At 39.6% G+C, this 25,572-nt stretch overlaps 1 long non-coding RNA gene across 8 annotated transcripts in view; it reads right to left on the bottom strand.

Annotated features, from left to right (window-relative positions):
* LOC125961538 (uncharacterized) overlaps nt 1–25,572 on the bottom strand; it is a 49,851-nt gene that overhangs the window by 22,213 nt on the left and 2,066 nt on the right. For 5 of the 8 annotated variants that reach the window (XR_007472402.1, XR_007472398.1, XR_007472397.1 and 2 more), the window contains 2 exons: nt 20,701–24,912; nt 1,999–2,163 (listed from right to left, as the gene is read on the bottom strand). This is a non-coding gene — a long non-coding RNA (uncharacterized LOC125961538). The remainder of the gene's footprint in view (nt 1–1,998; nt 2,164–20,700; nt 24,913–25,572) is intronic. The other 3 variants (XR_007472400.1, XR_007472403.1, XR_007472404.1) reach the window with 1 other exon arrangement.

Genomic DNA, 25,572 nt, shown 5'->3' with positions numbered 1-25,572 from the left:
GATCCCTGGTCTGGGAAGATCCCACATGCTGCGGAGCAACTAAGCCCGTGCACCACAACTACTGAGCCTGAGCTCTAGAGCTCGCGAGCCACAACTACTGAGACTGTAAGCCACAACTACTGAAGCCCGAGCACCTAGAGCCCACGCTCCACAACAAGAGAAGCCACCACAATGAAAACCCCACGCATCACAAGGAAGAGTAGCCCCTACTCGCTGCAACTAGAGAAAGCCCACATGCAAAAATGAAGACCCAATGCAGCCAAAAATAAAATAAATTAAAAAAAAGAACTAAACAGAGCTGAAGAATACAATAACTGAAATAAAGAATACACTAGAAGGAATCAATAGATTTGATGATACAGAGGAATGAGTCAGCAATCTAGAAGACAGAGTAGTGGAAATCACCCAAGATGAACAAAAAAGAAAAGGAAGGAAAAAAACCTTCCTTCCTCCCCCTCCCCCTCCCCCTCCCCCTCCCCCTCTCTCCCTCTCTCTCTCTCTCTCTCTCTCTCTCTCTCTCTCTCTCTCTCTCTCTCTCTCTCTCGGCGTCTGTGTCCCCGTCCCCATTCCCGCCTGCCCTCAGGACTACGTGCAGGCCCTCACAGGCTTCTGCTACGATGGCGTCGAGGGCCTCATCTACCTGGCCCTCTTCTCCTTTGTCACAGCCCTCATGTTCAGCTCCATCGTCTGCTAGTAAAGGCAAATATATAGTAAAGGCTGAGGATCAATCACTTACATAAGCTAGTACAAAGATTAGAGGAAAAAACATTGTAAAATCAACTATAATTACAATAAACAGTAAAGAGTTAAACATGAAGATATAAAATATGACACCAAAACCAAAATGTGGGTGGGGGGATTTTTAAAATGTAGATCTTTTAGAATTCATTTGAACTTAAATGACTACCAGTTTAAAACAAGTAAATATAGTTATAGGTCAACATATATGAACCCTGCAGTAACCACAAGTCAAAAATCTACAATAGATATATAAAACTAGAGAGAAAGTAACACAACCACACCACTAAAGAAAACCAAACCAAAGGGGGAAGAAACGAAAAGAAGAACAGAGAAGAACTACAAAAACAACCAGAAAACAAGTAACAAATGGCGATAAGTACATACATATCAAAAATCACTTTAAATATCAATGGACTAAATGCTCCAATAAAAAGACAGAGTGGCTGATTAGATTTAAAAAGACTCATCTGTATGTTCTTTACAAGAGACACACTTCAGAGCTGAAAACACACAGACAGAGAGAGAGGGAATGGAAAAAGTGTATTTCAAGCAAATGGAAATGACATGAAGGTAGGGTAGCAATACTCAGACAAAATAAATTTTAAAACAAAGTCTATAACAAAAGACAAAGAAGGGCATTATATAGTGATAAAGGGATCAATACAAGGGAATATAACACTCATTAACATATATCCACATAATACAAGAGCACCTAATTATATAATGCAAATACTAACAAACATAAGGGGAGATATTGAAAATACAATAATAGTAGGAGACTTTAGCACCTCACATCAATGGACATTCTGTCCAAACAGAAAAATCAATAAGGAAACAATGGTCTTAAATGACACCTTACACCAGTTAGACTTCATAAATATCTATAGGACATTCCATCCCCAAACAGCAGAATGCACATTCTTTTCAAGTGCACATGAAACATTCTCCAGGGTAGATCACACTCTAGGCCACAAAAAAGTGTCAACAAATTTAAGAGGATAAAAATTACATCCAGCATTTTTTCCAACCACAAAGGTATGAAACTAGAAAACAACTACAGGAAGAAAAATGGGAAAAGCACAAACACATGGAGACTAACCAACATGCCACAAAACAAAAAAATGGGTTGATGAAGAAATCAAAGGGGAAACCAGAAAATACCTCCAGACAAATGAAAAGGGAAATACAACTTTCCATAATCTATGGGTTGCAGCAAAAGCAGTTCTAAAAAGAAAGTTTATAGCTTTGCAGGCCTACCTCAAGAAACAAGCAGGGGTTTCCCTGGTGGCGCAGTGTTTGAGAGTCTGCCTGCCGATGCAGGGGACACAGGTTCGTGCCTTGGTCCGGGAAGATCCCATATGCCGCGGAGCAGCTGGGCCTGTGAGCCATGGCCGCTGAGCCTGTGCATCCGGAGCCTGTGCTCTGCAATGGGAGAAGGCCACAACAGTGAGAGGCCTGCGTACCGCAAAAAAAAAAAAAAAAAGAAACAAGCAAACTCTCAAACAACCTAACTTACCATTCAAAGGAATTATAATAAGAACAAACATAGCCCAAAGTCAGCAGAAAGAAGGAAATAAATACCAGAGAGGAAATAGAGACCAAAAAAAAAAAAAAGAAAAGATGAAACCAAGAGCTGTTATTTTTTTTTTGAAAGACAAACAAAATTGATAAGCCTTTACCCAGGCTCATCAAGAAAAAGAGAGGACCTAATAAACAAAATAAGAAATGAAAGAGGAGAAATAACAACCAATATCACAGAGCTACAAAAAAAATCATAAGTGTATACTATGAACAGTTATATGCCCACAAATTGGACAACCTAGAAAAAATGGACAAATTTCTAGAAACATACAACCTCCCAAGACTGAATCAGGAAGAAATAGACAATCTGAACAGAACAATCACTAGTAATGAAACTGAGTTTGTAGTGAAATTGAGTTTGTAATTTAAAAAAAAATCCCATCAAACAAAAGTCCAGGACCAGACGGCTTCACAGGGAAATTCTACCAGACATATAAAGAAGAGCTAATTCTTATCCTTCTCAAACTATTCCCAAAAACTGAAGAGGAGGGAACACTCCCAAATTCATTCTATGAGGCCACTATTTCCCTGATACCAAAATCAGGAAAAGACACTACAAAAGAAAATTACAGGACAATATCTCTGATTGATATAGGTGCAAAAATCCTCAACAAAATATTAGCAAGCCGAATTCAACAATATATAAAAAGGATACACCATGATCAAGTGAGATTTATGCCAGGGATGCAAGGGTGGCTCAATACCTACAAAAAATCAATGTGATACATTACACTATTTAAAAAAAAAAAAGGGAAGGATAAAAATTACATGATGATCTCAATAGATGAAGAAAATAATTTGACAAAATTCAACATCCATTCATATAAAATCTCTCAAAGTTGGTATAGAGGGAACATATCTCAACATAATAAAAGCCATTTATGAGAAAACTACATCTAACATACTACTCAGTGGTAAAAAGCTGAAAGCTTTTTTTTTTTAAGCTTTTCTTTTAAAATTAAGAAAAGAGGAGGATGCCCACACTTGCCACTTATATTTAACATAATGTTGGAAATCCTAGCCATAGTAATCAGACAAGTAAAAGAAAAGACATCCACAACTACAGATTATCATACTAAGTGAAGTAAGTCAGAAAGAGAAAGACAAATATCATATGATATCACTTATATGTGGAATCTAAAATATGACACAAATGAACCTATTTATGAAACAGAAATAGAATCAGGGACATAGAGAATAGACTGGTGGTTGCCAAGGGGTAGGAAAGGGTTGGATTGGCAGTTTGGAATTAGCAGATGCAAACTGGTATATATAGAATGGGTAAAAAAGGTCCTACCGTATAGCACAGGGAACTATATTCACTATCCTCTGATAAACCATAATGAAAAAAACATGAAAAATAATGTATATATATGTATAACTGAGTCACTTTGCTATACAGCAGTAATTAATACAACACTGCAATTCAACTATACTTCAATAAAAAAAAAATTTTTTAAGGCATCCAAATTGCAAGGGAAGAAATAAAACTGTCACTTATTTGCATATGACATGATACTATATATAGAAAACCCTAAAGTCTCCAAAAAACTATTAGAACTAATAAATAAATTCAATAAGGTTGTGGAACACAAGATTAATATTCAGAAATCTGTTGCTTTCCTATACACTGATAATGAACTATCAGAAGGAGAAAGCAAGAAAACAAGTCTGTTTAAAATCACATCAAAAAGAATAGGTGGAATAAAATTAACCAAGGAGGTGAAACACCTATACTCTTAAAACTATAAAACACAGATAAAGGATATAGAAGGTGATACAAAGAAATGGGAAGATATCCCATGTTCATATACTGGAAGAATATTGTTAATATGTCCATACTAGCAAGGCAATCTACAGATTTAATGCAATCCCTATCAAAATATCCATGACATTTTCCAAAGAACTAGAAAAAAGAATCCTAAAATTTATATGGAACCACAAAAGACCCCAAATTGCTAAAGCAATCTTGAAGAAAAAGAAGAAAGCTGGATGTATTACACCCTCTGACTTCAGACTATACTTCAAAGCTAAAGTAGTCAAAATAGCATGGTACTGGCCCAAAAACATACACATTGATCAATGGAACAGAATAGAGAGCTCATAAGTAAACCCACGCAATTATGGTCAACTAATATATGACAAAGGAGGCAAGAATATACAATGGAGAGAAGACAGTCTGTTCAATAAGTTTTACCGGGAAAACTGGACAGCTGCACGCAAAAGAATAAAACTAGAACAATTTATCATACCATTTACAAAAATAAACTCAAAATGGACTAAAGACCTATATGTAAGACCTGAAACTATAAAGCTCCCAGAAGAAAACATAGGTAGGACACTTTTTTTTTTTTTTTTTGCAGTACGCAGGCCTCTCACTGCTGCGGCCTCTCCCGTTGCGGAGCACAGGCTCCGGATGCGCAGGCTTAGCAGCCATGGCTCACGGGCCCAGCCGCTCCGCGGCATGTGGGATCTTCCCGGACCGGGGCACGAACCCGTGTCCCCTGCATCGGCAGGCAGACTCTCAACCACTGCGCCACCAGGGAAGCCCTGGTAGGACACTTTTTGACATAAATTGTAGCAATATTTTTTGGATCAGTCTCCTGAGGCAAAGGAAACAAAAACAAAAATAAACAAATGGGACTAATTAAATTTAAAAGCTTTTGCACACTAAAGTAAACCACCATCAACAAAAAAAGACAGCTTACTGAATGGGGGAAAATATTTGCAAATGGCATGACTGATAAGGGGTTAATATCTAAAATATATCAACAGCTCATACAACTCAGTATCAAAAAAACAAGCAACCTGGCCAGAAGGTTGTTTGTTAAATAATGGGCAGAAGACCTGAACAGACATATTTCCAAAGAAGACATACACTGGCCAATAGGAACATGAAAAGATGCTCAACGTAGCTAATCAGAGAAATGCAATAAAAACCACAATGAGATATCACCTCACACTTCACAAAAGAAGTCTCAATAAATTTAAGAAGATTGAAATCATATCAAGCATCTTTTCTGAACACAAGGGTATGAAACTAGAAATCAACTATAAGAAAAAAACTACAAAAAACAAACACGTGGAGGGTAAACAATAGGTTACAAAACAGTATGTCACTGATGATATCAAAGAGTAATCACAAAATACCTGGAGACAAATAAAAATGGAAACACAGCAATCCAAAATACACAGGACACAGCAAAAGCACTTCTAAGAGGGAAGTTTATAGCAATACAAGCCTACCTCAGAAAACAAGAAAAAGCTCAAATAAACAATTTAACCTTACACCTAAAGGAACTAAAAAAAGAAGAACATCAAAACTCAAAGTAGTAGAATAAAAGAAATAAAAATCAGAGCAGAAGTAAATGAAATTGAGACTTTAAAAAAATAAAAACGAACCAAAAAGAGCTAGTTTTTTGAAAAGACAAAAAATTGATAAGACATTAGCCAGTCTCCTTAAGGAAAAAAGAGGGCCCAAATAAATAAAATCATAAATAAAAGAGAAGTTACAACTGACACCATAAAAGAGATTACTATGAACAACTTATGTCAATAAAATGGACTACCTAGAGGAAATGGATAAATTCCTAGAAAGTAAATCAGGAAGAAATAGAAAACATGAATAGATTACCAGTAATGAAACTGAATAAGTAATAAAAGCACAAACACTCTCCCAACAAACACAAGTTCAGGACTAGATGGCTTCATAAGTGGATTCTGACAAACATTTAGGAAGAGCTAAACCTATCTTTCTCAAATTATTCCCAAAAATTGAAGAGAAAGAAATGCTTCTGAACTCATTCTAGAAGCCCAGCATCACCCTGATACCAAAACCAGACAAATGAACCACAAAAAAGAAAATTCCAGAGCAATATCCCTGATGAACATAGATGCAAAGTCATCAAAATATTAGCAAACCAAACACAATGATACATTAAAAGGATCATACACAAAAATCAAGTGGGATTTATTCCAGGGATGTAAGGATGATTCAATATCAACAGATCAATGTGTAATACCACATTAACAAATTGAAGAATAAAAATCATATGCTCACCTCAATAGATGCAGGAAAATCTTTTGACAATATTCAACATTCATGTATGATAAAAAGTCTCCAGAGTGAGTTACAGAGGGAATATACCTCAATATAATAAAGGACATATATGACAAACCCACAGCCAATTTTTTCACTCAGTGGTGAAAAGCTAAATGCATTTCCTCTAAGATCAGAAACGACAAGTATGCCCACTCTTACCAATTTTTTTCAACATAGTATTGGGTTGGCCAAAAAGTTCGTTCAGATTTTTCCATTAGATGTTAAAAAAACCCAAGCGGACTTTTTGGCCAACCCAATATATTGGAAATCCTGGCCACAGGAGCCAGTAGAGAAAAACAAAAAATCCAAATTGGAAAGAAAATAGTAAAACTGTCACTGTTTTCAGATGATATGATACTACATATAGAAAATCCCAAAGATGATAGCAAAAAAACCTACTAGAATAAATGAATTCAGTGAAGTGCAGTATACCAAATTAATATAAAGAAATATAGCATTTCTATATACTAAAAATGAACTAACAGAAAAATATATTAAAACAATCCCATTTACAATTGCATTAAAAAGAATAATGTACCTAGGAATAAATTTAACTAAAGAGGTAAAAGACTTGTACTCTTAAAACTCTAAGAGAAATTTAAGATGACACAAACAAATATAAAGATATACTGTGCTCACGGAATGGAAGAATATATTGTTAAAATGACCATACTACCCAAGGCAATCTACAGATTCAGTGCAATCCCTATCAAAATACCCAGGACACTTTTCACAAAACTAGAACAAATAACTTTAAAATTTGTATGGAAACACAACACCCCTTGAATAGCCAAAGCAATCTTGAGTAAGAACAAAGCTGGAGGTATCACACTTCCTGATTTCAAACTGTAATATAAAGCTACAGTATCCAAAACAGTATGGTACTGGCACAAAAACAGATACCTAGATCAATGGAAGAGAATAGAGATCAAAATGAACCCACACTTATATGGGCAATAAATCTATAACAAAGGAGGTAAGACTATATAATGGGGAAAAGACAGCCTTTGCAATAAATGGTAATGGGAAAACTGGTCAGCAACATGCTAAAGAATCAAACTGGACTACTTTCTCACACCATATACAAAGATAAACACAAAGTGGATTACAGACTTAAATGAAAGACCTGAAACCATAAAACTTCTAGAAGAAAACACAGACATTAGACTCTTTGACATCAGTCTTAGCAATATTCTTTTTTTTTGGATCTGTCTCCTCAGGCAAAGGAAACAAAAGCAAAAATAAACAAATGGGACTACATTGAACTAAAAAGCTTTTCAACAGTGAAGGAAACTATCAATAAAACAAAAAGATCTCCTACTGAATGGGGAGAAGATAATGGCAAATGATACATCTCATAAGGGGTTAATATCCAAATACACAAAGAACTCATGCAACTCAACATCAAAAAATCAAACAACCGAATTAAAAAAAAATTTTTTATGGGCAGGAGACCTGAATAAACATTTTTCCAAAAAAGACCTACAGATGGCCTCCAGACACATGAAAAAATGCTTACCATCACTAATAATCAGGGAAATGCAAATCAAAACCACAATGAAATAACACGTCATATCTGCCAGAATGGCTGTCATCAAGAAGACAAAAAAAAAGTGTTGGGGAGGACATGGAGAAAAGGGAACTCTTGTGCACTGTTGGTGAGAATGTAAATTGGTGCAGCCACTGTGAGAAACAGTGTGGAGGTTCCTCAAAATATTAAAAATAGAACTGGATATGATACAGCAATTTCACTTCTGGGTATTTATCTGAGGAAAACAAAAACACTAATTGGAAACGATATCTGCATCCCCATATTCTCTGCAGCATTACTTACAGTAGCCAAGAGATGGAAGCAACCTAAGTGCCCATCAATAGATGAATGAATAAAGAAGATGTGGTATATTTAAACAATGGAATGTTACTCTGCCATAACAAAATAAAATCTTGCCATTTTTGGCAATATGGATGTATGAAGAGGGTATCATGCTAAGTGAAATAGGTCAGACAGAGAAAGACTAATACCATATGAACTCACTTATATGTGGAATCTAAAAAACAACAAAATGAAAGACTCATCGATACAAAAAACAAATTGGTGGTTACCAGAGAAGAGAAGGTTGGGAGTGGGGGCAAAATAGGTGAAGGGGATTAAGAGGTACAAACCTCCACTTACAAAATAAATAAGTCATGGGCATGTAATATACAGCATAAGGAATATGTCAATAATATTGTAATAATTCTGCATGGAGATAAATGGTTTCTAGACGTATGGTGATCATTTCATAATGTATGCAAATGTCAAACCATTATGCAGTACACCTGAAACTAATACTGTATGTCAGTTATGTTTCAATAAAAGATAATTAAAAATTAAATTGTATGAGAAGGTTGTGTAGCTTATATGCAAATATTATGCCATTTTATATAAGGGACTTGAGCATCCTGGGAGTTTTGTATTCACAGAGGGTCCTGGAACCAATCCCCTTCACAGACACCAAGGGACTGTATATTCAGCTGATTTTCCACAAAGGAGCCAAGGTAAGTAAATAAGTTAAGAATAATCTTTTTAACAAGTGATGCTAAAACAATTGGGTATCCACGTGCAAAAAAATAAAAATGAACCTTGACCCATAGTTTCCATTATATATTTTAAAAACTTAAGATAGATTATAGACAATGTAAAAACTTAGACTATTAAACTTTTAGAGGGAAAAATAGAAAATCTTTGTGACCTTGAGTTAGGCAAAGATTTCTTAGATTTAACACCAAAACCATGATCCATAAAAGAAAAACATTGACAAACTGGACTTTATCAAAATTAACTTCTGCTTTTCAAAAGATATTATTAAGAAAATAAAAAGATCACCTACAGACTGGAGAAAACACTTGTAAAACACACATCTGATAAAGAACTTGCAACGCAACATGGAAAGGCTTCTCAATAACAAAAATCCCAAGTTTTAAAAATTGGAAAAAGATTTGAACAGATATTTCATCAAAGGACAGACACAGATGACAATCACATGAAACGAAGTTCAAAATTATTATTTATTAGGAAAATGCAGAAGAAAACCACAGTGAGATACCACTACAATACCAAGAATTGGTGAGGATGCAGAGGAAGTAAAACTCTCACACTTCACTGATGGGGATGAAGAATGGCATAACCAGTTTGAAAAACATTTTGACAATTTCTTATAAATGTAAATACATATTACCATATGACCCAACAATCCCACTGCTAGGTATTTACCCCAGGAAATGAAAACATGTTCTCATGCAAATCTGTACAGCAGCGTTCATAGCAACTTTATTCATAACCATCCAAAACGGAGGGAAGAAATTGTCCATCAACTGATCAACTGGTGAGTGGGTCAACAAGTCATGGTACATTCCATACAATGAATACGACTCAGCAGTAAAAAGGAATCAACTACCAATACACATAATGATGTGGACAAACCTCGAAAATATTTTGCTAAGTGAAAGAAGCCAAACTAAGGCTACATACTGTATGATTCCATTTATATGACGTTCTGGAAAAAGCAAAAGTATAGGGACAGAATTCAGAGCAGTGATTGCCAAAGGCTAGAAATGGGAGGAAAGGATTGACTATAAAGGGACATGAAGGAACTTGGGGTAGTGGAATACTGTGTCTTGATTGTGATGGTGGCTTCAGAACCTTATACCTTTTAAAAGCCCGTTGAGCTGTAATACCTAAAAAAAGATAAATTCTGCTGTATGTAAATCATACCGCAATCGACCTGAATTAATTAAAGTACAATTATCTAACAAAACAAGCAATATGCTAATAGGGAATAAATGAATAAATCTAACAAAAGATATGTAAGACCTTCTTGAAAAATTTGTATAACTATTGAAATTTATTTTAATTTTACACCATGGTCATGGATGGAGACTTAATATCATAAATATGTCAATTCTCCTCAAATTAGTCCATGAATGCATACCATTCCAATAAAAATCCCAAAAGGTTTTGTCATGGAAATCGGCAAACAGATTCTAAAATGCAAATGGAGGAGAAAAACACCTAGACTAAATGAGATTTTGAAGAACCAAAATTAGATGAGGGTTTCACATACCAGGTCTCACATACTGATACTAATTAAAAAGTTATTGAAATTAAGAAAATGTGGCTTTGGCACAAATAGAGCAATGAGAAGAGAGCCTAGGAATGGAAACTTTATATATTAGAGAGATGGCATTATAATTCAGTGGGGAAGGATGGCAAGGACAAGTGGCTATCCATCTGGAAATACTTAAATTCCAACTTTACACCTTACACAAAAAACAGTTCTAACTGGATGAAAAACTTAAATATGAAAAGCAAACTTGTAGTTTTTAACATAAAATACAGGAGGCTGTCTTTATGACCTTAAGAGTAGGACAGGGGCTTCCCTGGTGGCGCAGTGGTTAAGAATCCATCTGCCAATTCAGGGGACACGGGTTCAAGCCCTGGTCCGGGAAGATCCCACATGCCGCGGAGCAACTAAGCCCGTGCGCCGCAACTACTGAGCCTGCGCTCTAGAGCCCGTGAGCCACAACTACTGAAGCCCGCGTGCCTAGAGCCCATGCTCCGCAACAAGAGTAGCCCCCGCTCGCCGCAACTAGAGAAAGCCCGCGGGCAGCAACGAAGACCCAACGCAGCCAAAAATAATAAATAAATAAAATAAATGAATTTTTAAAAAAAGAGTAGGACAGGATTTCTTAAAAAGACACAAAGGGTTTGATGAATCTGAGATCAGATTTAAATTTCTATAGTTCAAAAGTAAAGGGAAATAACAAGCCACTGACAGAAAAAGGACGTTTGTAACATATATGATTGACAAAGAATTCAAATTTCAAATATCTAATGAATGGCAAACCAATTTAGAAATAGGAAACTGTTACCAAACCTGGCTCATTCGCTGGACAGGCAGCAGGCCAAACACCGAGACGCCGAAGTTTGCAGCAGAGAAAAACTGTATTTACGAGGCGGCCAAGCCAGGAGAGGAGAGAATGGATCTCAAATCTGTCTCCCGGAAGGGGAGGGGCACAGGATATTGATGGGATAAAGCTGAGGCAGGGAGGGCACAGGGAAAGGTAATAAGGTGATCGGAGAAAAGAAAAAGTGAGGCAATTGTCCTTCTTCACAGGTGCAACTAAGCTGTGGCTTCTTCATGGGACACATGTTCAGAAAATGACGGTGTTACCATGCTCTGATGGTGGAGTTTTGGGCCCTCTGTCATCTAAAGGTCCCTGAGTGGATACTCACGCATGCCCAGTTGAGGGTCAGTAGTCTTAGTCTCATCTGGCTCAAACTCGAACTGGACACAGCTGACTCCAAGTTACTAAAAAAACAACTTGGACAAATATCTTTATTATTTAGGCTGCATGAAGCTTGGAAGACACGCAAACCTTCTGCAGCAGCAGTTAAAGTGAGCTTGAGCAGTGAGCGCAGGTTACAGGTGTAATGGATCTCACTAATGATTACTCCTGGTCTCCAATATTCACAAGATCAATACAAAGAGGCAGTTCACAGAAGAGAAAACCAAAATGGGCAAAACATGAGACGTGATCTTCTCTCTAGCAATCAAGGACATGTCAATGAAAATCGTCATTTTCACCCACATCAGATTGGTAAAAATTTAAATGTTGGAGGCAAAGTGAACAGTGGTGGGAGCGTGTCTTGGTACTGCTTGGAGAACAATTAAATATAATCTCCAAAATTTCAAAGTGCACATACTCTGTGACCCAGGAATTCCACTGTTAGGTATATACACTAGAGAAACTCTTGCACACGCACCCAAAGAAACATGGAAAGAAGTGTTTATTACAGCATTATTTACAATAGTCAAAGACTGAGGATAACGTAAATGTCCATCAATAGGAGAATGAATAAGTGGATCATGGTAAATATTCACACTGAAATATTTAACAGCATTTAAAGTGAATGAACTCCAGTTCATCTATCAACACTGGATAAACCTCTCAAAATCATGGTGTAAAGTTAAAAACGGTTCTGACCCCAATTCCAATGAGTGTGTTGTAAGGGTTTTCCCACACACCAGGCAATGTTCAGACACCAGCTGAGAATAACTCAATTCTGACACTATCTACTTCGAGACAGGGTCAGATTCCACAGGGTAAGGACTCAGTCCTGCAAGACTACTCCTCCCACCATACCACCACTTCAGATGCCAATCACAAGTTCAGGTTGTCACCTGGGCTCCTGACCCATCAGCTATAGATCAGAGGCGCCAACATCCTCAGGTTTGATTAATTTGCTAGATCGGCTCACAGAACTCAGAGAAACATTTTGCTTCCTGGATCACCAGTTTATTACAAAAAGATATATAACTCAGGAATGGCCAGATGGAGAAGATGCTAGGGCAAGGTAGGGGAAAGGGCAGGTATCTCCCATGCTCTCTTGGAGCACTCTCCCATCCACCTCCACATGTTCACCAACCCAGAAGCCCTACAAGCCCCAGCCTTTTGGGGTTTTATGGAGCATTCATTACATAGGTATGGTTAAATTTTGGTTGTTGGTGATTAATTCAACCTCCAACCCCTCTGCTCGCCACAGAAATCAGGGGGTAAGGTCATGGTTCGTTCCTCTGGCAACCAGCCCCCATCCTGTGGTGCTTTCTAAAAGTCACCTCATTAATATAAACCCAGCTGTGGTGAAAAGGGGCTTGTTATGAATAACAAGATGCCCATTTCACCTTTATGGCTCTGAAACAATTTCAAGAACTGAGGATAAGAGACCAAATATTATAACAAAAGATGCTCCTATTGCTCTCATGGCTCAGGAATTTCCAAGGGTTTTGGGAGCTGTGAGTCAGGAACTGTGGAGGAAAACCACATATATATGAGAAATATGTTTTGGTCATCCAAATGACCAAATATATATACTTCTTATCAATCACAATATTGCAAGAATTAGAGACAAGTTGCAGATGAATGTATCCTGGAAGATACCTTGCATCAATCTTCCAGTCCCCAGGGGCTCAAAGCTAACGCCTGGGCTTTAGCCAGCCTCCAAATCTCTGGTGACAAGAGGCAAAGCCTGGGCCAGAGCAGGATGGAGATCAGACGAGACCTCTGCATAAAGCCAGGACCACTAAATCACTGACCCTCTGACAGTGAGCCAGAAGAGAAAGAACTGCCATGAAGGGGGAGGTAGTAGAGATTGATTCTTCAGCCATAGCGTTAGAGAAAAGCATGAAAGATATCTTCCCTCAGAGCATCCCTAACCCTCACCCACACTCTCAAGGGTTTAGGCCCGCATTCACAATGCCTGTGAGCCTTAAAAAATACAAAGCTGAAATTTTCATTTAAAGTGACCCTCGCCAGGTAGTATACCTGCACCCAGTGATGTAAACACAGATCCCCTCTGGAGGAAGGCACTCACATCTAGGTCTCAAAGAATTCCCACAGATTAAGTTCCAAGTAAGATGAAATATCAATTTAAAAACACAACAAAACAAGTGATCATGAGCAAAAGAACTACAGAAACAACTGCAAAGTTAGGTCTTCAAAGACTGCTGCTATTAGTATCAGATGGTATTGTTCATAAATCAATAGGTTTAAAGAAATAAAAGAAGATACTGGAAGGATGATGAAACAAGAGAATGTAAAACTGACCAGGCAGATTTGGGGGAAGAAAACACAAATAGAAACTCTACAAATATAAAATATAAAAATTGAAATAAAAGAGTCAGTGGGTACATGAAACAGCAAATGAAATACAGCTGGAGATAAAATTTGTGGGTTGGCTTAAGATAGGTCCAAAGACATTGTCAGAATGCAGCATGGATGCACAGGGAGGGAAAATAGGAAGGAAAAAAAAGTCAAACATAAAAGAGTAAAAAAGTCTGATGTGTCTAACTACTGTATAGCACAGGGAACACTACTCAATACTCTGTAATGGCCTATATGGGAAAAGAATCTAAAGAAGAGTGGATATATGTATATGTATAACTGACTCACTTTCCTGTACACCTGAAACTAACACAACATTGTAAATCAACTATACTCCAATAAAAATTTTTTAAAATTCTGCTGTGTCTAATAATACGACTTCAGAAAGAGAGATTAGAGAAAATAGGAAATAAGCACTATTTGACAAGACAATGAACTTTCAGGAAGCCCAATAAATTCACCAAGCGAGCATAAGAAATAAAAAGAAGTCCACAATTATAAACATTCTAGTCTAACTGTAAAATACCAAAGACAAAGAGGAGATGTTAATAGCAGGCAAAATGAAAAATCAGTATCTGCAGAATGAGCCAGCTACCTCCTCACTGGAACCCAAAAGAAAGTGCAGTGTTATCTCTAAACTGTTAAGAAAAAAAAGTCAACCTAGAATTATTTACACAGATAAATTATTTTCAAGAACACTAGCAAAATAAACACATTTCCAGACAAAATAAAAGTAACAGAAGGAAGTAAGGTCTGAGGTACAAAAGGGAATGGTGAGAAAAAAGAAGCAAGGATGTAGGTAAATCAGAAGTAATACAGAGCTTTGGAGAAATGTCTATTTAGGTCTTCTGCCCATTTTTTGATTGGGTTGTTTGTTTTTTTAATATTGAGCTGCATGAGCTGTTTATATATTTTGGAGATTAATCCTTTTTCTGTTGATTCATTTGCAAATATTTTCTCCCATTCTGAGGGTTGTCTTTTCATCCTGTTTATAGTTTCCTTTGCTGTGCAAAAACTTTTAAGTTTCATTAGGTCCCATTTGTTTATTTTTATTTCCATTACTCTAGGAGGTGGGTCAAAAAAGATCTTGCTGTGGTTTATGTCAAAGAGTGTTCTTCCTATGTTTTCCTCTAAGAGTTTTATAGTGTCTGGTCTTACACTTATGTCTTTAATCCATTTGGAGTTTATTTTTGTGTATGGTATTAGGGAGTGTTCTAATTTCATTCTTTTACATGCAGCTGTCCAGTTTTCCCAGCACCACTTATTGAAGAGACTGTCTTTTCTCCCTTGTATATCCTTGCCAATTTTGTCATAGATTAGTTGACCATAGGTGCGTGGGTTTATCTCCAGGCTTTCTATCCTGTTCCATTGATGGCCAAGAGGCACATGAAGAGCTGCTCAACATCACTAATCATTAGAGAAATGCAAATCAAAACTACAATGAGGTATCACCTCACACCAGTTAGAATGGGCATCATCAGAAAATCTACAAACAACAAATGCTGGAGAGGGTGTGGAGAGAAGGGAACCCGCTTGCACTGTTGGTGGGAATGTAATTTGATACAGCCACTATGGAGAAGAGTATGGAGGTTCCTTAAAGAACTAAAAATAGAACTACCATATGACCCAGCAATCCCACTACTGGGCATATACCCAGAGAAAAACATAATTCAAAAAGACACATGCACCCCAATGTTCATTGCAGCACTATTTACAATAGCCAGGTCATAGAAGCAACCTAAATGCCCATCGACAGAAGAATGGATAAAGAAGATGTGGTACACATATACAATGGAATATTAGTCAGCCATAAAAAGGAACGAAATTGGGTCATTTGTAGAGACGTGGATGGACCTAGAGACTGTCATACAGAGTGAAGTAAGTCAGAAAGGGAAAAAGAAATATCGTATATTAATGCATATATGTGGAATCTAGAAAAATGGTACAGATGAACCAGTTTGCAAGGCAGAAATAGATACACAGATGTAGAGAACAAATGTGTGGATACCAAGGGGGGAAAATGGGGGGGGGAGTGGTGGTGGTATAAAAAAAATACCTGTATTAAAAAAATTAAATTTAATTAAAAAAATAAAATAAAATACAAAAAAAGTAATACTGAGCTTATAAAACAGTACCAATGATGTCTAATTTGTGGGACTGAAAATATCAAGGTAAGCAATTATACTCCAATAAAGATGTTAAAAAAAAAAAAAAGAAAATATCAAGGTAGGAGTCCCAGGTCTGGTTAAGATGAGTAAATATACTCCATCCTATATCTCCCCCACTGATTACAACTAAAACCCTGGACGAATACATGAAGCAACAATTGGAAGACCCTGAAAAGTAAGGAATAGCGGACAGATTGGAGAGAGAAATCAAAACTCATGGAAGGTATGGCAGTGAGTTTATGGTTTGGTTTGGTTTGGTTTCCTCCCATATCTCTCAGCTCAGACTCAGAGCATCCTGAATCCCAGAACTGCAGAGCAGGCACAGGAAGAAAAAGCTCCAACAAAAACCCTCCTTCTCCGATCAGAGGACGACTACAGAGAGAGTAGAAGGAGAACCCTGGTTTTATTTTGTAATCCTACCCAGCTCTGCCCTGAGGTAAGACCCAAAGATGCACTCTCATGGCAGTAGTGGCAACCCAGCTCTAGCGGCAGCCATGCTCACCCGGACAGAAACTAGGAGAGAGAAAAAAATCCTTCTCCCTGACCACAGAAACTAGGAAAGAGAGCCCTTGTTGTTGAAAGAGCCTGGGACGCACCCCTCCTGCTTTTTTCTCTCCCCTCCCTCTCACTGCTTCCCCTAAAGGCAGATGCAGTTACCAGAAGTGTGTGCAAGAAGTGATGAGGAAGCTAAAACCTCGGCTTTCTATCTTTAAGAGGAGGAAGGTTGAAAGAGGAATTCCATCAGCTGCATATGGAGCCCATGTCCAAGATACACATACATGGAACTGATCCTAAAAACATACCAAAGGCTTCGAGAACTAAACTGTGCTGTAGATCCCCACTCGGTCCCAGGGTGGCCCATGGGCCGTGGAGGGGCAGGGGGAGAAGGAGAGGAAGCGGGTGGGATGCACACACAGGACAGATCCAAACTCCACAGCCAAATTTTTGAAAATGGAAATGGCTTTGGAATCACAGCCCACAGAAGGCATGTTGGGACTTTGGGCTGAAGTTAGTCAGCCCAACTTGCTGCCAAAACAGAGAAATCAACACCCTCCGAAGATTGTAATAGGACCCAGCATCTCACAGAGCAACAGTTAAAATGTCCAGGATGCAATCCAAAATTACTTGAGATAGAAGGAGACAGAAAAATCTCAACAACCCGCAAGGCAAAAGACGCACACCTCGAGATGACACAAATGTAGGAATTGTTAGACAAAGACTTTGACACGGCGATGACAACCTTGCTCCACGAAATAAAGGTGAACAGTCTTGAAGTGGATGGAAAGACAAACATCTTAGCAGAAAATATAACCCATAAGAAAGGGCCAAATGAAAACGTCAAAGCTGACAGACATGATCTTGCTGAAACAAAAAGCTAATTGGACGAGTTCAGAATTGAGATGACAGAGGAAAGAGTCAGTAAACATAAAAACAGATCAAAAGAAACTATCCAACTTGAACAGCCAGGAAAAATCAGATTTATAAAAATGAACAGAGCCTTAGAGACCCAGGGGACAAAATAAAAAGGTCTAACGTATGTGTCATCGGAATTCCGGAAGAAGAGGAGATAGAGATCAATGCAGAAAACAATATTTGAACAAACAATGGCTGCAAACTTCTCAAATACTTGAAGGAGATCAATTTAAAGACTTAAGAAGCTCAGTGAACTCCAGACAGGATAAACTCAAAACCATCTCCAGACGCAGCATAATCAAACCACTGAAAGCTAAAGATAAAGAGAGAAATCTTGAGAGCTGCCGGAGAATCACAAAGCATTACACACAGGGGACAATAATTCAAACAAATGCAGATTTCTCATCAGAAAGCCTGGAGGACAAGAAGACAGCAAAACTACATGTTTAAAGTGCTGAACGAAAAGCGCTGTCAACCGAGATTCTACATCCAGCAAAAACATCCTTCAGTTATGAAGATGAAATAGATATTCTCAAATGAAGGAAAACTGAAGGGACTCACGGCCAGCAAACCTGCTCTAAAAGAGATTCTAAAGGAAGTTCTTCACAGGGAAGAGAAACGATACCACAGGGAAACTTGGAACTTCAGGGATGCAGGATGAGCAACAGAAGTGGTAATTATCTAGGTGAATAGAAGAGGTTATTTTCTCCTCTTAAATTCTTTAAAATATATATGACTATCAAAAGCAAAAATTATAACATTACTGGTGAGATTTTCCATGATTATAAGTTTAATACATATGATAATTACCACATAAAATGAAGAGTAAAGAGAACTCTATGGTTGTAAGTTTTCTTCATGTCCCTTGAAGTGGTAAAATATTAATTTTAACTGAACTGAAAAATTAAGCACATATATTATAATCCCTAGAGCAACCACTAAAAAACTACACAAGTTTCCTTCAGTAAATGGTGCTGGGAGAATTGGATATCTACATGCAAAAGAAAGAAGTTTTTGTCTGGGGTAATGGAAAAGTTTTGCAGATAGACAGTGGTGATGGTTGGACAACATTGTGAGTGTAAGTAATGCCACTAAAAAAAAGGCTAAAATAGAAAATGTTATGTATATTTTACCACAAGTTTTTTTTTTTTTTTTTTTGCGGTATGCGGGCCTCTCACTGTTGTGGCTTCTCCCGTTGCGGAGCACAGGCTCCAGACGCGCAGGCTCAGCGGCCATGGCGCACGGGCCCAGCCGCTCCGCGGCATGTGGGATCTTCCCGGACCGGGGCACGAACCCGTGTCCCCTGCATCGGCAGGCGGACTCCCAACCACTGCGCCACCAGGGAAGCCCTACCACAAGTTTTAAAAATTAATAATGTATACCAAAACCATAGAATTATACACTTGAAGTGAGTGAACTGACACTACTATATATAAAATAGCTAACTAATAAAGACCTACTACACAGGGAACGCTACTCAATACTCTGTAATGACCTACAGGGGAATAGATTCTAAAAAAGAGTGGATATATGTATATGTATAACTGATTCACTTTGCTGTACACCTGAAACTAACACAACATTGTAAATCAACTACACTCCAATAAAAATTAATTAAGAAAAATAAAGACAGCAGGCACACTTGTTGAATGACAAAAAATTTGTTGAAATAAATAAAAAACAAATGAGTGAACCGTATGGTATGTAACTCATAGCTCAATAAGGCTGATTTCTTTTAATGGGACCAAAAAATCTTAACTACATATACCGGGAAATGAAAAGATGCACTCTTAAATAACTCTTGGATCAAAAAGAAATTAAAAGAGAAATAACAAACCCCTTAGGAAGCGATAAGAAGGAAAACACATCACCAAAACCTTGGACACAATGAGCATGTATGCAGAGGAAAGTGTCCTGCTTAAAGGCATTCATTATTAAAGAACAAAGATGAAGAATAAAATACGTAAAGGATGAGAATAAAGTGTGGGGATTTGGCAGAGATTCTTATGTGTTCCTCAAGATCTAGATACCTTTCCTACCAGACACACAGAAGTGTGGGCCCCTAGGTACATGCTTTCATGTATTTTTAATGGATAATTTTTAACAGAATACTAAAGAGTTGGAAAAAATATTGAAAAATTGAAAAGGAGGTCTATTAAAACTCACAACACTATTTTAAGTTTAAAGACTTTATTTACACCCAAACCAGAATTTATTATAATTTTACCTTCCTGGCTTTAATGGACGCAAACATCAACAAGACACTCAAAACCTACTGAGTTTTTTTGGCATCCCCTGAAACCTTCAGTCTGAGATGAGTGCCTCGCTTGCCTCACCCTAATCCTGTTCCCACATCTAAACACATTTCCTAGCCTCTCATACAGACGGGGGTGGGTCAGACAATTGATTTCTGGCCGATGAAGTGTAAAAGGAAGTGAAGTATGTAACTTCCACAAGAAGTGCTGTAAAACCCTCTTGTGCAATCCTCCAAGCTCTGTCACCTATTTGCCAGGTGAATGGAGAGGATCCTAAGGAACCAGAGGAGGTGAAGCTGTGAGACAGAAGGAGCCTGGGTCCCAGAATCACTGATGGACGAGAGATGCCCAGGAAGCCTTTGACCAGGAACATCCACACTGGAATGTTATAGGATCCAGGACGGAACTTTCATTGTGCTCAACCACTGGCATTTTGGGCTGTTTGTTACACAGTCGTAAGGATTTACTTTACCCGGTACACTTCAGATCCAAGAATGAAGAAATACAGTTGCAGGCTTTCCTGGTGGCGCAGTGGTTGAAAGGCCGCCTGCCGATGCAGGGCACACGGGTTCGCGCCCCGTTCCGGGAAGATCCCACATGCCGCGGAGCGGCTGGGCCCGTGACCCATGGCCGCTGAGCCTGCGCGTCCGGAGCCTGTGCTCCGCAACGGGAGAGGCCACAACAGTGAGAGGCCCGCGTACCGCAAAAAGAAAAAAAAAAGAAATACAGGGCTTACCTGGTGGCGCAGTGGTTGGGAGTCCGCCTGCCGATGCAGAGGACAGGGGTTCGTGCCCCGGTCCGGGAAGATCCCACAATGCCGCGGAGCGGCTGGGCCCGTGAGCCATGGCTGCTGAGCCTGCGCGTCCGGAGCCTGTGCTCCGCGGCGGGAGGGGCCGCAGCAGTGAGAGGCCAGCGTACCGCAAAAAAAAAAAAAAAAAAGAAATACAGTTGCCATTTCTTTGGTTGGCTGTAGACCCCTTTCCTTCCTGTCTACATTTTCCAGTCTACATTGCGGCTCTGCTATCGTGCAGCGGGCGTTTTTCAGCAAAAATTAGGACAAAAATCTGCTGATCAGGGCCTCCCTGGTGGTGCAGTGGTTAAGAATCCGCCTGCCAATGCAGAGGACAAAGGTTCGAGCCCTGGTCCGGGAATATCCCACATGCCGTGGAGCAACTAAGCCCGTGGGCCACAACTACTGAGCCTGCGCTCTAGAGCCCATGAGCCACAACTGCTGAAGCCCACGCACCTAGAGCCCATGCTCCGCAACAGGAGAAGCCACCACAATGAGAAGCCCACGCACCACAATGAAGAGTAGCCCCTGCTCGCTGCAACTGGAGAAGGCCCATGTGCAGCAACGAAGACCCAACACAGCCAAAAATAAAAATAAATAAATAAATATATTTTTTTAAAAAATCTGCTGATCATGTCTCCCTATCTACCACACATTTGCCAACAGTGAATTCAGACTCGGATATGAAGCGGGTGGGTCTTGGCTGGAAACAGGTGGCTCTCTCAGATGAAGGCAGTTGGAAGAGAGCTGAAGAAAGGGATGCTTAGATAGGAAGGGGTGGGCAAGGGTATAGAAGCACGCTAAGAGACAGGGTGGCGGCCTCAGGCCAGTCCAGCAAGTCTGCTTTTATACCTGCAGTCCTGGGGAGGGGGAGGGGGAGAATGTGTGCTATAGGGAGAAGGCTGCTTCATTCAGGCAAGAGGGATCCTACCCTGGCCCCAGGCTCTGGAAAGCCTTGAGCATAAACACACAAGTGAGGGACTTCCCTGGTGGTCCAGTAGTTAAGACTCCGAGCTCCCAGTGCAGGGGACCAGGGTTTGATCCCTGGTCAGGGAACTAGATCCCGCATGCCACAACTAAGACCTGGTGCCACCAAATAAATAAATATTTTAATTAATTAATTTATTTTTTGGCTATGTTGGGTCTTCGTTGCTGTGCACAGGCTTTCTCTAGTTGCGGCAAGCAGGGGCTACTCTAGTTGCATTGCGCGGGCTTCTCATTGTTGCGGAACACGGGCTCTAGGCATGTGGGCTTCAGTAGTTGTGGCACGTGGGCTCAGTAGTTGTGGCTCGCGGGCTCTAGAGCACAGGCTCAGTAGTTGTGGTGCACGGGCTTAGTTGTTCCGTGGCATGCGGGATTGTCCTGGACCAGAGCTCGAACCCATGTCCCCTGCATGGGCAGGTGGATTCTTAACCACTGCGCCACCAGGGAAGTCCCAATAAATATTTTTTAATAAATAAATAAACAAACAAACACACAAGTGAATTCATAGAAGACACATGAACACCTGGGTCACTGGAATCTAGCCCCCACTGCTGGCCCAGGGCAACCTGGGAGCTGTGAAGAGGGAACTCATGACTAACACCCTTCTGGGCCCAGAGAAGTACTTCTCCCCACAGCTCACACCATGTCCCAACGCAAATGGGACAGGACCCAAATGCCGTAAGGATCTGGGGGTCATGCCCTTGTTGACATTGAGGACTGTCAGTGCATGGGCCTGTGTGAAGGAAACAGCAGAGGAGTACAAACTGACAGAAAAGACAAATTAACTTGTGAAGTCTTTCCCTCAGATAACTTGAAGGCAATCGATTTTTGCATAACAAGTAACTGCCTCCCAACTGTGCCAAATACCCACTACCTACCTTCTTCTTTCCATGTTCCAATTCCTGGTTCCAGAGATGCTCACGAATTAACACACTGTGCATAACAGTTGTACATGGCACAGAAGAACTTAAAACAAGTCCTATTATATTTCTATATACATGCCTGGGTGTGAATATATATATACAGTATATATATGCATATATAAAATATATAATATATATGGGTTTGACATATGCATAAAGCAAGCTACCAATGTTGCTTTTAAAAGTGATTAAAATCATGGCATAATTGATAATTTAGATCACGAAATAAAAACATTTTGTAATATTTTCTGCAATAATAACTTCTGATACGTGACCACACCGCACCACGTGAACATGTCACATAAAATGTGTGACATTTCCCAATCTAAGTGTTCCTTTAAGAAAAGTACTGATGATCCTAGTTCGGGCTGCCACAACAGAGAGAAGTTTCTCCAAACGGAAATGAATAAAACAAAACCACCTCCGAACTACAATGATTCAAGAAATGTCTAATTTGGCATTACTGTCAATGGAAAACAAATTATGTGAAGTATTGATTGTAACACCATACTTAGTGATTTTACTGGGAGAAGGAAAAAAATAAATTTCACAAAATAAATATGTAATAATTTAAGAATTCCGTATGTCTTTAATTTAAAAGTCTTGCAAATATCACCAACGCATTAACAGAAACTGCAGGCTCATGCAATAATAATTAAATACAGTTGTTTCTGTTTTGCTAACTTTCACTGGTACAAAGACATACTTCTCAGTTTTGTATTAAGACGGTCTACTTCGAAAGGCAGAGATACAGCACATCTCTCACTAAGCAGATTATGAGCAGACTCAAATATTTTGACCTAAGGCATGTGGGCCTCTGGTTGCGCTTGGGTCAGGGACCCATGACTGGTAGGGACAAACCTATGGTCCACAAGGAAGGTGACCAGCCTGCAGTGAACCTGACCACACCCTGGGGGCCACACCCAGGAGGGGCCAGGAGACACCCCCTCGATCAGGACCCTTCTGCTGCTCCCATTGTCTGAGCACAACGGGGCAATAGTCCATCAACCCCCGGGTAAGGGCAGGGATGACAAGCACACAGGGTAGGCGTGGGAGGGAAAAGGGGAGACGTCCGGCACATTGTGGCAGCCCTATCATCAGAGGCCCAACAGGAGGACTTTATCCTGTTAGGCTACAGGAAGCACAGCTGAGTAATGCCTCGAGGTTTGGTACCTTCTCCACCTTTTTTTTTTTGGCCGCATTGGGTCTTCCGTTGCTGCGCGCAAGCTTTTCTCTAGTTGCAGCGAGCGGGGGCTACTCTTCCTTGAAGTGCACAGGTTTCTCATTGCGGTGGCTTCTCTTGTTGCGGAGCACCGGCTCTAGGTGTGTGGGCTTCAGTAGTTGCAGCATGTGGGCTCAGTAGTTGTGGCACATGGGCTTAGTTGCTCCGTGACATGTGGGATCTTCCCGGACCAGGGATCAAACCCGTGTCCCCTGCATTGGCAGGCGGATTCTTAACCACTGTGCCACCAGGGAAGTCCCACCTTCTTCACTTTTAGAAACAAAATTCACCAATTTGTACTGAGGAACATTGCTTTTTGTTTGTATCTAATTAATTTTCTACAGAGATCACAGTTTAATAAAGTCCCATGACAGATTGTGTCCCGGGGGCAAGCACTGGGGGTGTGGGCCACTCCCAGTTTTCAGATATCATCCCCGGATTTTGGAGATGCCTTTCTCTCCTTCGGCCCTGGGTGTCGCCACCCTCACTCACTCATCTCTGCAGATACAAACTCCCTCCCTGCTCCCCTGGGGTCTCATTTGCCCTCACATGCTTGTGTTCATTTCAGCGTTAACTCTTTTCATCACAATTTTGCTTTGTCCTTCAGTGGATCACTCTAGAGCCATTGGTCCAGTTCTGTGAATCAGGAATGTAATGAAGCCCAATAGTAACACTAAAAAATAGACAGGGGAGGTAGAGATTGAAGCAATGTGTCTACAAGCCAAGGGATGCTGAGGATTGCCAGGAGCACCGCAGCTGCAAGAGGCAGGGCAGCGTCCTCTCAGAGGCTTCAGAGGGCATATGACCCTGATGACATTGTGATGGTGGATTCTGGCCTCCAGAATTGCGACAATAAATTTCTGTTGTCTTAAACCAAAAACAGATAAATACCAGGGACCAGTGACATGCAATGACGTGAAGTTTTGTGGGCTGTGATGAACTGCATCCAGTGTTCAGGACCTTAACTGAGATCCATTTGCCAATTCAGGACTTGCAAGCAAATTATCAGCCTTTCAGAGTGAGAGATTACTAAAAAGATATTACAAAGAGAGAGAGAGAGAGAGGGAGGGAGGGAGGGAGGAAGGGGAGAGAGTGAGGGGAGAGAAAGAAAAAGGAGGATTTATATATCAATCATAATTCATCATAAATTTGAATTCTGTGAAATACACATAAATAAGATAATTTTGTGGCTTTTTATCCTAAATTTGCCAAGCAACCTGAGGATCGCTGGGGAGACCCCACAGACAGGGATGTGCTGGAGCTGACTGTTAAATTTGGGGGAATGTTGCAAGCCAGTTGTTAAACACAGCCATTATTAAAAATTAAATAATATGTGTACAACAGTGTGAGTGTACTTAATGCCAGTGAACTGTACACTTAAATGGTTAAAATGGTAAATTTTATGTTATGTATATTTTACACAACAAAAAAATATTAATCAAGAAAAAATAAAATAATATAAACTTACAATTAAATTATATTAAAAATGAGGGAAGCTCATCATTTCCTACTTCTTTAACCATAGTTCACTACTACGTATGCTCTCGAGGTTACTGTGCTATTGTATCCTCACGGTGGGAAGGCTGTACAATGACACATGCTATACATTTCCTCCTGACTCACATTCAGTGATTTCACATTGGTAGTCGTATTATCTGCTCAGGCTGTCAGACCAAAATAGCACAGACA

The sequence above is a fragment of the Orcinus orca genome, chromosome 16 (genome assembly GCF_937001465.1).
Source record: "Orcinus orca chromosome 16, mOrcOrc1.1, whole genome shotgun sequence".
Lineage (NCBI taxonomy): Eukaryota > Metazoa > Chordata > Mammalia > Artiodactyla > Delphinidae > Orcinus > Orcinus orca.
The sequence above is the reverse complement of the archived record's forward strand: the minus strand, read 5'-3'. Positions and strand labels throughout refer to the sequence as shown.